At 40.9% G+C, this 17156-nt stretch overlaps 1 protein-coding gene across 5 annotated transcripts in view; it reads left to right on the top strand.

Moving 5' to 3' along the window:
- The first annotated feature begins 627 nt into the window (after positions 1 to 627).
- Positions 628 to 17156, top strand: part of LOC121960036 (plasma membrane calcium-transporting ATPase 1-like) — a 131125-nt gene continuing 114596 nt past the window's right edge. For 3 of the 5 annotated variants that reach the window (XR_006106946.1, XM_042509646.1, XM_042509631.1), the window contains exon 1: positions 635 to 1204. The gene's annotated coding sequence lies outside the window, so the exon portion shown is untranslated. Of the gene's footprint in view, positions 1205 to 17156 lie in introns of all 5 variants that reach the window. The other 2 variants (XM_042509656.1, XM_042509639.1) reach the window with 2 other exon arrangements.

The raw sequence follows: 17156 nt of genomic DNA, 5'->3' as shown, positions 1-17156 counted from the left end.
TAATACTGTATTTAAAATTATTTCACAAATTTTTAAAGCATTTTTTCCATGTCATTTCTTGCTTTGTATGTTTTTTGTTTTTTTTGTTTTCTCTCTTTTTCTGTTGTTTTTAATTTTTGGGGGGGCATTTTTCAGGTAATTTTCTTGTACTTTTCACAGATTTCTTGCTAAACTCTGCCTCATTTGTTCTTTTGTTACTCATAACCGTCATCCCATGTTTTTGGATTTAAAAAAAACAATTTGCAATTGAATAATTTAATTGTATTTCCATCTTTGCTGAGCAACAGTTTAGTGTGAAAGGAATTAAAAACCCATCCCATATAGACGTCTGCCCCAAATATAAGCCTGTTGAGGTCAATGATGCAAAGTTTTTTTTATGGTTGTCTATCCTGGAAAAACATGTTTTAAAAAAAAGAAGATACAATAAACAAGATAGTGTCTCATCATGTGCGTCCCTGCAGTGGGCGGATATGAGCCTCCATACATCGCTCCAGATGTGGATCTCCTTTTCTCCTCAGATAATTCCTCCTTTATGAAGTTTCCAGGGCTTCAGCCTGGATGTTCACCCCGGGGCTGATGTTCTCGATAGCGAGAGCTCTGTTTCTGCCTGATTACCTAATTAATTCATAGATCCACCTTAAAAACAGGGTAATCCCGGCTGGTCCCTCCCTCTCTCGCGGTCTCCAGCACCAGTTCACTTCCCTCTCTCAGTTCCCCCAGCTCGCCAGGAAAAGACGCTGCTGACCCGGACTTTGGGTCTTTTCTCTGGTCCCTGTTTGCATGTGTCGGACCCCTCCAGTCCCACCCACCGCTCTGCAAACACCAACACACCACCAGTTACTGGATCTGCTGTTCGCTGCCAGAGCTTTTACCCTCCAGGAGAGAGAATTGTATTTCTTCCTTTGTGCCGGATTGATTTCTGACTGAATCTGGATTTGTTTTGCTTCCTCTAACCGCTGCAGGACCAGAGCTGATGCTTCCACAATTACTGTCAAAGAAACTGGTTTAAACGTCGGAACAAAGGGACGCTGAAGATCTTTTCCTCCACCACCAACACCACCCGGTGTGTCAATCATTTCACCACTGCAGTTGTCAAGTTGGAGCCCTGCTGGGAAATGGACAAACCCCTCTAAACTGAAGACGCTGCTCTGCCTCACAAACAGCCACAGCGGGACGTGATTTGGACGAGGATCCCCGAGTGGAGGTAACGTCTTTTTGTGTGTGTCTTTTTTTTTCTTAAACTTTATCTGCCACAAGTCCGATTCCTTTTCGTATCACTTGTGGCTGAAAAACACCAAAAACATCGTCGTCTGTCCGCTAAAGTGATTTTAAAGCGTGTTTTTAAGGACTCTGTCGTGTCCCCGGTTGTCCGCACTGCTTAGCATCCGGGTAACGTTCACAACCGCTGTTTCTTTACCTTGACACCCACTTATTAGCAACTACAGGCGATTTTTGGGGTTTTCCACAGGTGTGAACGCACAACCAAGCCGTTTGGGGACATTTTAACCTCTATTTTACTGTATTTACTGCAGTATCAACAACAACGGTGTCTCACAAACCCCCTCGAGGCACGTTTTCTATCCCGTTTCTTCCCGTCAAACGTCCCGACAGTTAGCTAGGTTACAGCCCCGATACGTGCCTCTCTGTCTGCAGTCAACGCTGTTAAGGCTCCATTCAAAAAAATGTGGACGTTAAACATCGTTTTTTAGACCAATCAAAACACCAGTTTAAACACACGCTGCGCCACTGTGGGATCGTGTAGAAATTAACACACATCTAATATATCGGATAGCACTCAGTTTCCATAAAATATGAACTTTTAGTCATGTTACGCAGTGCTCGCTAGTCGGCAACCGCTGTGTATTTTCCAGCAAGTGAGTGCGTATCAGTTACTAAAGTTGTCATTTTAGTAAAATGAGATGTTTGTGTGTGCACTAGAGGTGTGCCGAATTGTAAAGCAGTTCACAGTGAAGGTTTTTTAGTTTTTCAAGACCACGAAATCCTCACGTTAATTGTTAACTTAGAAATGTTGTTTAAATAGTAAGACTCTGAATGGCGCTTTTGTTACGGGTCTCCCCGGGCGACAGAACGGCACGTATCGACTGTTGCAGTGGTTGCGAGGCAGGAATCAGACCGCCTGCGGATGTCTCCGAGTGTCTGGAAACAGTTTGCTCATAGTCCCTGCCTACAGTGTTTTGTTTTCCGAGTGATATTTCCCCTTGGTAACCAAAAGAACCCCTTTGTCATCAGTAAATTACACGGTCTCTGGTAACTTCATTAAAAAAGGAGGCTCTTTTTCAGCGCACACTGGTTGCTGCGGTTGTTGCTCCTGCTCTGGTATTAAAATGTGTGTGTTTCTGCTTTGACTCTGGTGTCCTCTCACTGTCGTCATGAATGCGGCGCCTTTCGGGATGAGCTTGTTCAGCTTGTTGGAGTGGTTTGGCCACATTTGGCGCACACATTGCAAATAGTTTTTCTGCTTTTCCGGCTGTCGTATTGACGGGTGACCGAGGGTGGAGGGGGAAAAATCGTTACCGAGCTCGTTTTATTTTAATTAACGGGTGTTCAGCTCAAGAAGAACCGTCCTTACGTCATCTGCAAAGATGGGCGGATGAGCACCAGTAGCTGCTCTGCTCCTTTTTTCTCCTCTCCTCTCATTTCATCCATCTCCTCCTTCTCCCCCTCCTCCTCCTCCCCTCTCTATCTGGGTGTGTCCTGCCTTATTGCGTTAGGAAGGAGGGGGGATCCCGCATCTTGGCTCATGGTGACTCCTCCTCAGCTTGTGACCTCCAAACGAGGGCATTGCTCCCTCTGTTTTCCTCTGCTGCTAATTCACCAAACAGAGATGCTCTTTGCAAAGAAAATTGCTGGAAAGGAAACTTTGATGTCTGCTTCTTGAAATAGGTTGAAATTTTGGATAATTTTGACGGGAGCAATGGCACAGGGTCTCTGTTTCTTATTGGAAACCAAAGGCAAAATGGGCTTGTTTTGATCAAATGTTCCTGTTTTCATTGATGATATGTCACCAGGTGTGAGTCTGGGTCTGTCATTTGCTACCAAAACTTATTTCATTTGAAAGAAGATCATTAGTGATCTGGATGCTGAGACCCGACAGATTCACAATAATAATTATAGCACCGTTTTTGCACACCAAAGAGTCTTTTTGACAAGTGCACTGGATTAAAAACTCACTTAGGCTAATTAACATTCCAACTTATTGTTTAATACTGTTGTTCTCAAAATTTTACAACTCATGTTCACTCGGCCTAAAAAAAGAGAACTTTTTTCAGATATTAAGATTTTCTCATTTCTTTTTTTGTAAAATAAAATAGTGAACAATACAGATGAGGTTTTGTCTCTATTTTTTGGGTCAAAATATTACTTGTTATACTGCAACCTAATCTAAGAATAGCCTGTAAAAGATTTTTTTATCCTCCCTATGTATCCTTGGAAAATAAGTTGAAATAAGAACACAGTCTATGTGATAATAAAAAACCCTGAAGTCTGTTTTTTGAAATAAGTTGAAATGTTATATCGTGGAGAGAGATGGCACAGGGACTGTTTATGGGATGTCCAAAAGCAAAATGTCTTTGAGTTTTTGCACCCCAACGAGTCATTTGGACAAATGCATTGAATCAAAAATTCACTCAGGCTAATTAACAAGCGTTTGGTCCTTAGACCTTCATCGGATAAAATGTCGAGATGGATTTTAATAAAGTCGGCACACTGATTAACAGTGTCTGGGATCCTTCACGGGACAATATATTAAAATGGTGATCTGCAGTGATGACGACAGTTCAGGGTTTCCCCCCTGAAATGGTTCAGCTGAGGTGCTCTGTCACACACATCCGGATGCATCGTCTCGAGATCTTATTAGCTAATAGGTGGCGGCCTTAACAGCACTTACATATAATGGCATTTGAGAGAAGGCACTTCTGCTCTTTAGCAGCTAGCAGAGGTGGTCTTTGCTTCAGGCAAGGCAGCTTACATCGCTATAACTAGAGGTGAAACGATTAGTCAATAAATTGATTGACAGAAAGACAGCAGGAAAAAAAAGTCAAACACGAGCTTTTCCAATATGAGGATTTGCTGCTTTTCTCGGTTTAATATCCCTGTACATTTCTCTTGGTTTTGGTCTTTTTAGTCAGAAATTCACATTTAACCCTTTAAAACCTGAACAGACATCAGTTTGCTTGCATTGCTTTTGGTGGCCTTTCACAAGCATTGAAACTCAAGCAGATCAGTTTACTTTATTTTGGAAATATGGGAAAAAGACAATGAGCAGATTGGTAAGAAATGTCCTGCCAATTGCAAGAAGTTAGTAAAAGGTGACAAGACAAGAAAAATTACCTGAGAAAGAAAAGAGGAAGAGGAAGAGGAAGTTATAAGAAAATCAACAAAAAAACTGGGAAAAATAATAAAGAAAACAGTATTTATAATCTTTATAATTATGCATTTAAAATCATGTTATAGAAAAAAGGCACTTTTTCTGGTAATTTCTTTATTTTTGTATTTTTTGTGTGCAAATTTTCAATTTCAATTTGTAAATGTGGAGACATTATCTGTGTGGCACTGAGTCCAAGACAGATTTCCCCTGCGGGACAATAAAGTGTATCGTATCGCATCGCATCGTATCATATCAAATGGCATAATATCGCATTGCATCATAATTTTCTTGTAATTTTCTTGTAATTTTAACTAAATTCTTGACATCATTTTCAGTTTTCTTTTGTCTTTTCTTGTAAAGTTACTCATGGCCTCTTGATTATGTTCTTAAAAAGAATCAGGCCAATATGTTCAGGTTTCAAAGGGTTGAATCTATAATACTTTATACTATATCATTACTATATAATACTATATCATTATATTGACTGATAACAAAATAATTGTTAGTTGCAGGTGTAGCTGTAAAGCTGGAATTATTCCTCTGCAGAACTACACGTAACACGATGCACACACGCTCCAAATTTCAGCGATGCAAAATGCAGACCTATATGTCAGGCAAGCTGAATGGTGGCTCTAACATGCCGGTGGGAAGTTTTCTCATTTTTTTCGGTCAGAGTTTGCTTGTAGTCACGTTTTCTGTACATCATAGTTAACTCAATTCCTCTTGAGGACATTCAGTTTTGTCGCCCATCGTCTTGTTATTGTCCCGCCTTTTTACATTTACCAATTAAAATGACTTCACATGCCCTCAATCCATGCAAGTATAAAGGAAATACACCCAAGCGAATCCAACAACACCCATGTAGTTTGCTTAGATGGGTTTGTTCTCAGGCTTTTAGCTTCCATTGATGCCTCAGTTGGTTGGCTTTTAATGTGAACAGTCTGCAGGAAGTCTTAAATTTTCTTGGGAGTAAAGCTGCAGGTAAATCCACCCATGCCCCCGGGAACAGTGCTGAGCCCCAAATGTGGAATTACAGCTACTGAGTCCATCAGATGATGCCATTGGGACCAAAAATACTTTTTCCAATAGACTTACACAGTGAAATAGGTGTATGTAAATAAGAGGATTGCGGATAAAATTCTGTGATTAAAACAGTTCTATACATTCGCAATTCTAATGTGATAAATGAATTGTTATTAATATTTACAGGCCACGGTCTACCTCCGAACCAAGTGCCTGCACTGCGACGGTTCATTAGGAATACGTGTATTGTTACACTCCTAGCATCGAGCCACATTTCATTATGTGCTGCAGAAATTATCCTGAAATATAACTCCTGAAAATAATGCAGCTTGAATGTTATCTCTGTAACCTCCTGGTGAAGCGGAGGACATGCAGGCGGGTTTACCTGCAGACACGTGAGTGCTGTGTTTGTGTCTGGAGCTGCTGCAGAGGCCATGATGACCACAGGAAGAGACGGCTGCTGAGTCAGTGTGTCCGTCCTCTTAACGTCCTGCAGGAGGCTCAGAGTCCCCTCAGCAGCAACAAGGAGAATAGATTTAATATTTCACATTGATTTAGCTACAGTCAGTCAGATTGTTTACTGGAGGAGGCTCTGTGTAATCCCTGGTGTCACTCTCACCTCTGTCACCTGTTAGCAGCTCCCCAGGTGGTTTTACTGCAGGGACAGTAAAGTGTTGAGTTTCAGGTAAGCTCGTCGCTCTGTGATGTTATTTTTAAAGAATTAGAAGAGCCACTGAAAGCTATAGTGCCACCAGAGCTGACCAGGGGCTGAGAAAGTGATCTGGATTTTACCTCATTCCCCAGCATGATCGTGTCTGTCTTTGTCGCCTCCATCACCGTCTGTGTTCAGAATACATGAAAACAAACATGACTTTTTGTATTTTGTTATTTTTTCTGCTGCACCGAACTCTCACCGAACCGAGACTCCCAAACCGAGGTTTGAACTGATCCGTGACTTCTGCAGATGATGTGATGTGCAGTGAATTGTGGGTGATTGAGGCTGTTGTCTTTGAGGAATCTGGATGCTGCGTTTCCTCTTGCTGATGGATTTCTCCCTGATTGTCAAATGTCGGTTTCAAAATGGCTGCTCTGTAAAAAGCTCTCACTCTGCAATTGTAAATCCGCTCCTCTGGACTTATTAAATTATATGTGCAGGTTGCTTATTGAACTAATGGATCAGATGTATGTCAGCATTAACACAGCTCGCTTTATGTGGTTTTTGGTGGAAGTGAGTTTGAAGTGTCGACGCCTCAGACCGACCTGACGATGAAGCTGCAAACACGAGTGTTTCTGTGATCTCAGTGACTCAGACCTTCAGACCCCAGATAGAGTCTGAACCACCTGGGTCTTGTTTTGCAGATGTAAGTGATCTGAGGCAGAACAGTTTCCTCCCTCACTGCTCTAAACGTTAAAGCTTGGACTGGACTGTTTAACTGCTGAATGATGATACTATTTTATGTTTAGCCAAATATTTTGTCCGTTTTAATAAACGACTTGAAGAGAAAAAAAATGATCTTCGTTTAAACATTTAAACTGTGTTTTTGTGGTTAAAGTGTAGTGAGTTAACACTGTCTGTGACTGATTTCTGCATTTTGAGAAATGTTGAGAGAAATCCTCTCATCAAGAGATGCGATTAGAATCAGGTTTATTGCCAAAGTAGATTTTCACATCCAAGGAATTCGCCTTAGTGTTTTGGTGATTAACAATAAACTTAGTACAGAGAGGAAATGAAACACTGAAAACTGAAAACGTCAAGAACCATAAATAAAATAAAGGATATTTTCATAAAAAAGGAAGAAATAAAAAATATTATTACATCCATAAGAATAATGATGTTAGTATGTAACGTAGATGACTGTCCTGCAATATTTAGATAATTATGTACTGAATGAGGGGTTGGCTGTTTTTGTATAAAATCACACACATCAAAGATATATTTTTTAAATTTATAAAATAATATTAATTTGAGCTGAAACCATCTCTGGATTTATATTGGGATGATTTTTTTTGGGGGGGGGGGCTTTTTCTAAAAAAAACCAAACAAACAAAAAAAAACCATTTTGTGGACCAAACAATTAACTGATTTAATTAAGAAAATAATCAATTGATAATGATTAGTTGCAGTCCTAATATTGATATATATCGTGATGGGGAATTTGATTTTTTTACTCAAACTTTACCGGGAAACAATTTAAAAACAAAATAGGTAAACAGGAATGTCCATTGTTGGTTATTCTAGTGAAATAAATACCTGCCAAATCAAATTACCTCATCACATTAAAAAAAAATCAATATATCCAATATTATCATTATAAGGGATACTTGACTATTAACAGTATCACAAAATCTTGTGGAATATATCGCCCCTTACCAGAATCTCTTTGATGATACTTTGGGAACATAATGTGGATTTAACCCCAGGTGTAGACATCGCGGTGGATGCAGGGGAAACGCCTCCCTCAGTATTTACAACGCGTGTTTTGTCCCTTCTAATAAACATGAAAGAAGCAAAATTTTGACATAATTAGAGACATTTGCACCATAAATTGATGCAGAAAAGACACAAAGTAAAAATTAACCTGAATGCAGGAAATGAACTGTTTGATGCTTAAAACTTTGTGGTGGAGGACCCTCAAAACTTTCGCCTTACATGATACTGCAGTGTCAAAATGCATCCTACTCCCTTGAGTCCAACACAAACCAGTGAGTCCTCCAGCATGGAGGCGTCTTTCCTCTGATCAGAACGGGGATGCTGGTTACAAATGAAAACCTCCATCACTGCTGGCATCCTGTACCTATAAAGAGTCACGCTCCTGTAGCAGACAGATTATGGTATCGTTCACAGACGAACGGACCGACCAGGCTCACTGGACTTTACGCTGGTGTGGACAGCGTTTTTTTAGAATTCAGTGAAATGTGGAAACCCCTCTGCAGACGGAATCCCTGCCTGTGAACCAGATCCAGCAGGGCACACTTCGTCTCTTATGTAAGTCCACATCAATTATTAACGGCTCCGTCCTATATTTAAGATATGGATGCTCTCTGCTCAGCGGAGCCTCAGTGTTTGTGGTTATAATAGAGCTGTTGACCTTTATCATTATTTTATAACCCTGCTGGCAGGAAAGGGTTCGCGCCAATTCAATGGAGAACTACTAGAACATGACCGTGTGTAATGTTTTATTTATTCTTTCAGTTGTCAGTGGTAATCTTAATTGGTTAAGTTTTGAAAGCCTAATTGAGAATAAAAAAATAACAAGTTACAGACGAGCAAAATGACTGATTACAGAATATATACTACAAACCAGAATTTAAGGGTAAGTTATGTATTTTCCAACTCGGACCCTATTTTAACATATTTTTGTGTTTAAGTGACTAATGGGAGCAACAGTTTTAAAATTGGTCCAGTTTTGAGTGAGTCTGCTGCAAACAGTGGCAGCGAAACGAGCTGCAGTGTAACCACTCTGAGTGTTTGGCAACATCAGTTTACTGAAAGAGCCTTTTTTGCCACTGATGGACTTAGATTGTTATTTTCACATCTAAATTGGTGAATTAAGGGTTGATTACTACTAATCAGGCATTTGAGAATGTTGGAACAGTGGAAAGATGAAATAACAGTGTCTGTGAGTTTAATTTTGTTTCTGTCAACTTTGAACTAAGTGTGTTATACGATAATAAAACTATGTGTTTTTAAAGGGAGTCTGGTGGGACTGGCGATAGCGTTTTTGGGTCTGTTTCTGGTTAAGTAAAAAGGATCTCACTCTTTATCAAAAAGCTATTTTTAGGACTGTCTACAGCAGTCTTGCTCAATACTGGACCAATTTCAAAAACTGTTGTTTCCAGTAGTCACTAGACACAAAATCATGGGAAAATAAGGTCATATAAAAAAAAAAAAATGGTGAATTTACTCTTTTATTTGTGTGTGCTTGCTATTGCTCAAGACATTTGAATACAGTTTTTCAGAGATTTTCAGTAACCAAAGCCGTAGAAAATACTTTGTACTCTGATTGACTGGCAGGTTTCTGTTCATGTCTACATGGATACAGAAGTTTAAATGTTTTTTCATAGGTCTTCATCTGCAGCCTGTTTTGACAACTTCACCCTGAATTTGGACACAATTTCATGCTCACTGCAGCTTTAGGTCGGGTTCTATCCTAAAATATAATTATTACTTTTTAAGATTAAATCTTAATGTAGTATTTTATTTTAATATTCAATTTTAAACATCCCAGCTATAATATGCACCGATAATTTTGTCTTTGTTTTGAGCCATCTAATGTGCACCAGCAGATTGTGCAACGCATGCACATTTAAAACCTGTTCAGCACTGCACAACGGTTGTTAAAGTGCAAGTAACCATAGCAACAGCACTGATGCTTCAGGCTCCCTGACTGCTGAAACTAACCTAAGCAAAGATTAAACTGACTACAAACGCACTTAGAAACACGGATGAGCATTTAAACATACAGCATGTGACGACTTTTCCTTTGTCAAGTGGACATGATAGAAGTGACAGTAATGGATGCCACAGTTGTCCACATGGAGACTAGAGTGAACGCGGTGTTGAGTGCCTCCTCGTGACTGTCTTACACGGAGACCCCGCGTAGCTGTGGGTTCACTCTGCACCTGTTTTTTGGAAATATCCACACAGATGACGTGGAGGCGTCCGCAGGATCGATTATTGTAACTGGACCATCTTAGAGTGTCCTCCTGACACACACTTACATAACGTGTGTGTGTGTTTGTGTGTGTGTGGTTGGCAGGTGTTAAGTGGGAGGAAACGTGGGAGTTGGTGTGTGTGTGTGTGTGTGTGTGTGTGTGTGTGTGTGTGTGTGTGTGTGTGTGTGACAGACAGGAAGTTTTGAGCAGCAGGATGAACGTTCACAGCATTTCCTTCAGCACAGTTTAAAAAAGATGAACTGAATCAAAGGGCACATTTTATTATGCTAACTTATGCTTCCTCGCGTCTTCTCTCCTCCCGTGACCCAAAAATCATTCACCCTCCGCCATCATGGAGGATCTGCCAATCTCTTTAATGCACCTCAAGGAGACAATGATAGAGGAGGCTTTCAGAAGAGATAAGTGCGAGGAAAAATGTGTATCCTACGAGGAAATCTTTTATGAAGTGGCATAATGTATGAATCCCTCATCTCTGCATGTGGCACAGTAACTCACCTTGCTTAAGACTGACGCTGTGGAACCAAGCTTCGGCTCCTCCGTCCTCGTGTCTCTTCCTCGCATCTCTCTCTCACATCCTTGTTGGGAGGGGGTAAGACACGAGGAAGAGACACGAGTCGGGGAGGCGAGGAGGAACGTTATTATTGAACCCACTGCATTTTTTGGCAGGTACCACCCTACTGTATCGGGATTGGCTGGGTTGGAATTAGCACCAGCAACCAGCCAAACGCTGGTAAAATAATCAAGTGGCTGCTAGATTAGCTTTACTCACTCGCCAAAAAATGATGATAATTAATTGGATGGCTGGTAGACTTTGGAATCCACCAGCCACAGTAACAGGAGGACAAAAAGACGTTAATCTCCACGCCTGACCCTAACCAAGACCTCTTCGCCCTCACCCTAACTGTTGATCTGATCACAGGTCGACATGATGAGTACTAACCGATCAGTACAGTAAATCAATTCCCTAGTGCTGTAACGAGTACAGGGGAATCCCAGCTCAGTAGAGCAGGTCTTGCCCAAAATGCAAAGCACACTTTCTTTTATTTGTGGCGAACTGCCACAATTAAAACATCTACCACCACAAATATATTTTTGGAGCTGTGCTGTTTATAAGGAACTCTATTGGAAGATATGTACCACGGGGTTATTTGTAGCGCAGATGGTGCAGCCAACCCGTTCTCATTCCCACCCTAACCCTAACCCTAACCCTAACCCTAACCCAAGTGTGACGCCAAAATCCACCTTTTGTGTCCACATGCAACGTACACGGATGCGTCGGATGATAACACGGTCGCGCAGAAGCGGTGGCATTGTTATAATACGCTGGCGGACAGCTGGATAGCAGCGAGCGCGACCACATGCAATGCATATAACTTGACAACGAGACCGAATGAAACTGGTTGCGTGCGCCTTAAACGTGGATGGACAGCGTCAGGTGAGGACGCTGCTAGAAATATAGCACCACATGTCCATTTGTTGACATCACGGTAACGGGCTGCGTCATCCCACCATGACATCATCTCTTCACGTGCATTTGTTGACATCACCATAACAGCATCCCAGAGTGTAAACAGCTGACGCACACAGATACCTGAATCATCATAGGTTGACGCAAGTCTTGAGAAAGGCAGCATGTGACGAGTTCTGAGCGATAACGTGTTGGAGCAGCAGAACTTCAGACATATTGAGAGTGAAACCGTTAATTATTCTAGGTCTAATAGTTTCCTACACAATCAGCTCAGTTATAAACCACGCGAGTGATAAACTGCTGCAGAGGAAAAAGTCACTAAGGGAGAGCTCCACCTGTGCTGCGTGAATGGATCCTCAGAAACCTCAGATTCTGGAGAGGACACAGAATGATACAAAGGGACATGCAGGCATTTCAAAGATGGTAACAAACCCCTGAAAGTTTAAAAGCTGCCGTTACAAATACACTTTCACTCTGTGGGAAACACTGAAATGTGACACATAGTTGCATCGACAGGACACGTTAGCATAATGAAAAGCACTCAAAGAGTCATCTCTATCTTCACTTGTTCACGAGAGCATTTTGATCAAATCTGTTTAGAAAATCTAATTAGCTTCAGCTTGCAGTTAACTGAAGTAAGAAATGACTAAAACTCAAAGATTCAATTTAGATCCGTACATGTTTGAAAAACAGACGCATTCGTTTTTTTAGGTGGCCAACCTGTCGCTCCAAACTGAAAATGAAATTAGCAGCGGAAGATGTGAAACATTGATTAAATATGTGTCAGATCCTCCTGACACTCATGTGATGGTCATAAAGTCGTGATTTATTTAGAGTACAGACGACGGCTGTACAGAGCGTGTTAACCGCACAATTTTAACTGTAATTGGATGAATTATTACAGCTGATACATCGGTGACGGGGAAAGCAACGGTCAGTACAGGCTAAAAATGAGACGCTGCATTGAACATTATACAAATTACATGATAAAGAAAACAGTCATGGTTTGGTAAGAGATTAGTGCCAGAGCTTAACAAATCCAGATATTTTGAGAACTGGGATCTGAATTTGAATGAAAACCAAACCTTTTGTATAATGTATATACAGTAGCTGCCAGGGGTGCTCTGTCCCATCACTCACAAAAATACATGACAGAGTCAAGCTTGAATGTTTTAATTCATTTTCACATTAAGTAAAACACATTTGGAAAAAAAAACATAATTACACTCAGCTTTCAGTAAAACAAGAAGCAAACACATTAATTATTTTCTACCATCAATAGGTCAAATCAAGCAGTGTGTGCTGTTTTGTATACCATATTCAAATAAAGTTGAAATTTGGCCTGTCTGACAAAAACTGGTCAGACTTTGAGGTGTCAACATGAATATGAAGCCCAAACAGAACTAAATCTTTAATAAAAGCCAAATTTAGATAAATTAAAAAAATCATGTAATGCTGTGTGATTACAGGTGAAAAGATGCAAGAGGCCAGGAGCTACAGTGCCCTTATATCTGCAATATGTATTTAAAACATATGAATAAAGTTAACTAATAATACAATCATTAGAAAACAACAAGTAAGGAAAAAAAGAAAAGGAAAAATTTAACTAACAACAGACTGAAAAATGACATAGCTATAAGGGAAGCACAGATAATATAAGACAACATAAAAATATGACGCAGTTATCATATTAATGCATCATTAATGTATGTGCCGATGCTGCATCCTAAAGGAGGATTAATGTGTTGGTTCATTTTTCCCTCTCGGTGCTCCAACTTTAACTTTTCTCACCTCCTTAAGGTGAGGGTGCTGCTGTGACACGTTCAAGTGTGTGTGTATATGCATGTGTGCTTGTGTGCGTGTGTGTGTGTGTGTGTGTGTGTGTGTGTGTGTGTGTGTGTGCGCGTGTATATGCGTGTGTGCTTGTGTGTGTGTGTGTCTTAATCCTGATGAAGCCGTCGGTGCAGAGAGGTGTTGAAGCTTGTTGTGAATGTGATGAGCTGCAGTGAGCTAAGCTGTGTGATTTTGTGTGTGTGTGTGTGTGTGTGTGTGATGTTGTGTACAAACAGTGGTGTATGAGAGAGAGAGGAGGAGAGATAATGTAACATGTGAGTCTATTCACAGCTCTGTGGGTTGTAACAGTGTTGATGTGCGTCAACAGTTGCTATGAGGATCAATAATTATCAGTTTGCTGAGTTTTATCAGCTGCTGAGCCTCAATAATCCTTCAGGTTGTTCGTGTTTTTAAAATGTGTTAGTCAAAAGTAATCATGTGATAGAACATCAAGTTAGATGAATATCTTGATATCATGATATTGATTTATTATATAGTCATTTTTCTTGATATTCTACTGAGATCCAACATCCAATCCAATGTCAAAATAGCAAGCTGTTAAAGCTCGATCAGCACCTCTGTGTTGAGGGCTTTCACAGTGTAGCTCCTGAGTCTTTGCACAAGGCGGTAACTAGACGCTGGAGCTATGGAGATGCCACGTAGCTTGGCTAGATCTGTGATTGGTCGCTTGTGTTTTCTTTTACACGTGTGTGATGCGGCAGATAAAGATGAAAGTGGAGATGAACCAGTTTTGAAAAGGGCCAAGTTTTCTTTTGTGCTGTCATTTGTCATTCACATCTTACAAAGACACTGCAAACCCTGTGCTTACTGCTCTCAATCACAGTCAGTAGCCACCGCTTACACTTTAAGGCGGGGCTATCACACTGTCATGCAGCCTCGTCAGTCTGTCCCAAAGGTTACATGCACAGAACGGGAGGACAGAGTTGTAGAGTTCTGACGCCTGCAGTCGGCAACGGAGGTAGTAACCGCGTCGTATAAAGGTCTATGCAGGGACATGATGCAACATGTGTGACGTTTTGTCTTTGCATTATGTGTGCAACCCATCATGGGAGATTTAAAAAAGCTTCTATCAACAGTTAGCCACTAATAAAAAAAAATGCTTTGCATTGTTAATGCCACTATGCCATTTTTATTGTGTATACAGTGCTACCGATGCATGTTTTATATGTCGCACTAGAGGCTGATGCAGTTGTGTTAAACGCTACACCTCTTTTGTTTCCATGATGCCAACATGCTGTGTAACATCACACACTGGAGCGGCATGATATAAAAATGCAAAGGCAGCGTAAACAGGGGATTTCGTAGCGGCCCTATAGTGCAATTTCTGTGTAAAAAGCTCTAATGAAACAACATAAATAAGGTGTCTACATGGAAAAGTTCCATATTTAGGTGGACCTTCTTTGTAGAGCCCAAACTATGAAAGCCCTGTTGGGAATATGATTTAAGTTCACTGTGAACTGATCACACTTGATGCTCTTCTTTAGTCTTATGGTGCTGAAATCCGACGTTGAAACATAAATGAGAACATACGGTGGGAAATCCCCTGCACCAAGTAAAAATCCAGCATAACACTGCGCCACCTGACAACGTCAGTATTCAGTTTTTTATTTGGGCTGCAGCAAATCTCTGCCACTGTGGCTTCTGGCTTCCTTCAATCCTGCAAATGACTTGTGCCACCTGCTACAGACTGCTGATATTCACCTACTGTAATCTCGTCACGTCACCACAAAGCGTGTGCTGAAGGTTAAACTAGAGGAAAAGGTCATATGACTAACTAATATCCAGGCCCAGGTGGTACATTAAAACCTCGAATCTGATGTTTATGTTGATGGATCTGTTGGTAATTCAGAGAGCGTACACACCAGTAGAATCAGCTCCTGTGCTGCTCTGCATCCTTTGTGTGGTTTCTGTTGCTGCAATGGTCAAGTGGGAACAATTAAACCTTCGCCAACTCAGATGGCGGCGGCAAATAGGCGCACGTTCATGAAAGTGGCAAGAAGAAAGAGGACGGCTGCTACCTTGTTGACACGACTGCTGTCGTGTTATCGTCAGAATAAATGCAGGCCGGGAAACCAACTGCTCACTCTCTTAAAGTTCCTTAATGTTTGACTTTATATATTATGTATTAAACAGACTGCAGTAAACTGACTCAGCTCCAGGACTGAGCAGCTGTGTAATTCAGACCGGTGTTTGTGCAGATTCTGTAGTTCACAGTGTGTGTCTGTGCGTGTGTGTATTTAAAGCTGGCAGCTTACTTGGCATCCCTCTGCAGCATGTTAACAACTGATAAAGATGAGAGAATAAAGAGAGCGATGCTGCAGGAGAGAGAGAGAGAGACAGAGAGTATCAGAGCAGAGAGGTTTTTACCAACGGGCCTGCAGAACCGAAACACGGTTCATTATTTCATCACTGTCTAAACTTACACTTTAATAAACACAGCATCCTAAATATGTTCTTTTCTAATCTAAATCAACTTCTGTGTTTGTGTGGTTGCATTTGATGTTGTAGTTATATAACGTTGGTGATTGAGGACTGAGCATATTGTCCTCGAAGTTATTTTATCAATCAGGCGATGATGACATCATGATGGTTTGAAGATGTGTGTGAAGTTTCCATGTTTTAGAATTTATAGTTTCTTTGCTGCAGGATCCATATTTGAATCGTTGTTAACTGTCATGGCTACAAAAGTCTGTACAGACATGGATGTTACCTCGATTTGTTGGCTGAGGCATACAACAGCAAGGCAGCAATTCTAGTTGTAATCTTTGATCACAATTTAAAGTTATGCATGGATAAAGGCCTTTGCCACAATACATTGAATGTTATATCAATGTGTTTTTTACAGTAAATCTTCTGGAAAGCTAATTGAGAAGCTCGCAGAAGTGTTTGGTTAATCCACCTTATTAAAACCTGATAAATCAAAGCACATCAAACATCTGATATCCCTATACATTTATCCTGTTCATTAAGTAAAGCAAAATCTCTAAGATTTTCAAGCAAATGTCATCTGACAAACTACATATTCTCATGTCACAGTTTGTATGATATCTAACAAATTAGCCCCCCATGAATGGTGTTATCACGGAGGTACATAATGTACTCAATGTGACGTTACGTACGTGAGGTTTAGGAAAAGAAACATGGTAATGAACTCAAAGTTCACTTGGTTTAACACAGTCTCAAAGGTCTCCTGGGAAAAGTCCTGTGTTTATTTGACTCACACAACCTGCCTCTTTACATGACTTCCTTCTTTACTCCCTTCAGGGTTACGTCACATGATAACAGCCTTCCCCATTTCATCGGTTATAATTACTGGCTCATGATTATGCATTTTATATACTTACCGTCGTGCATTACTTTCTCAGGTATACTTTATGTGCTCACTGCGTGCATGGGGTATATCACTATGTCGCTCAGTCCTTGTTTTGTTGTTTTTGACTCCAGGCAGAAGTCTTTCAGTCTGAGGTGTATTGATAGGCTGTATGGTGGAGGTGTGTGTTAGTGTGTGTGTGTGTGTGTGTGTGTGTGTTTTAGTAAGTCTATCCTCTCAGAGGTACTCAGGGAAAGGAGTCGGTCAGAGGAGGAAGTGAGCAGATGGAGGGCGGATGGAGAGCCAACAGGAAGTAAAGGCTCGATGGTTTCCTCATGTTGTGTTGGCAACAGTCAGGATTTCACTTCCCTGTACTAAAAACAGCCAACAGGTGGTGTGTGTGTGTGTGCGCGCGCGCGCGTGCGTGTGCATGTGCA

Source organism: Plectropomus leopardus, chromosome 2, assembly GCF_008729295.1.
Source record: "Plectropomus leopardus isolate mb chromosome 2, YSFRI_Pleo_2.0, whole genome shotgun sequence".
Taxonomy (NCBI): domain Eukaryota; kingdom Metazoa; phylum Chordata; class Actinopteri; order Perciformes; family Serranidae; genus Plectropomus; species Plectropomus leopardus.
This window is presented reverse-complemented; position numbering and strand designations above follow the sequence as displayed.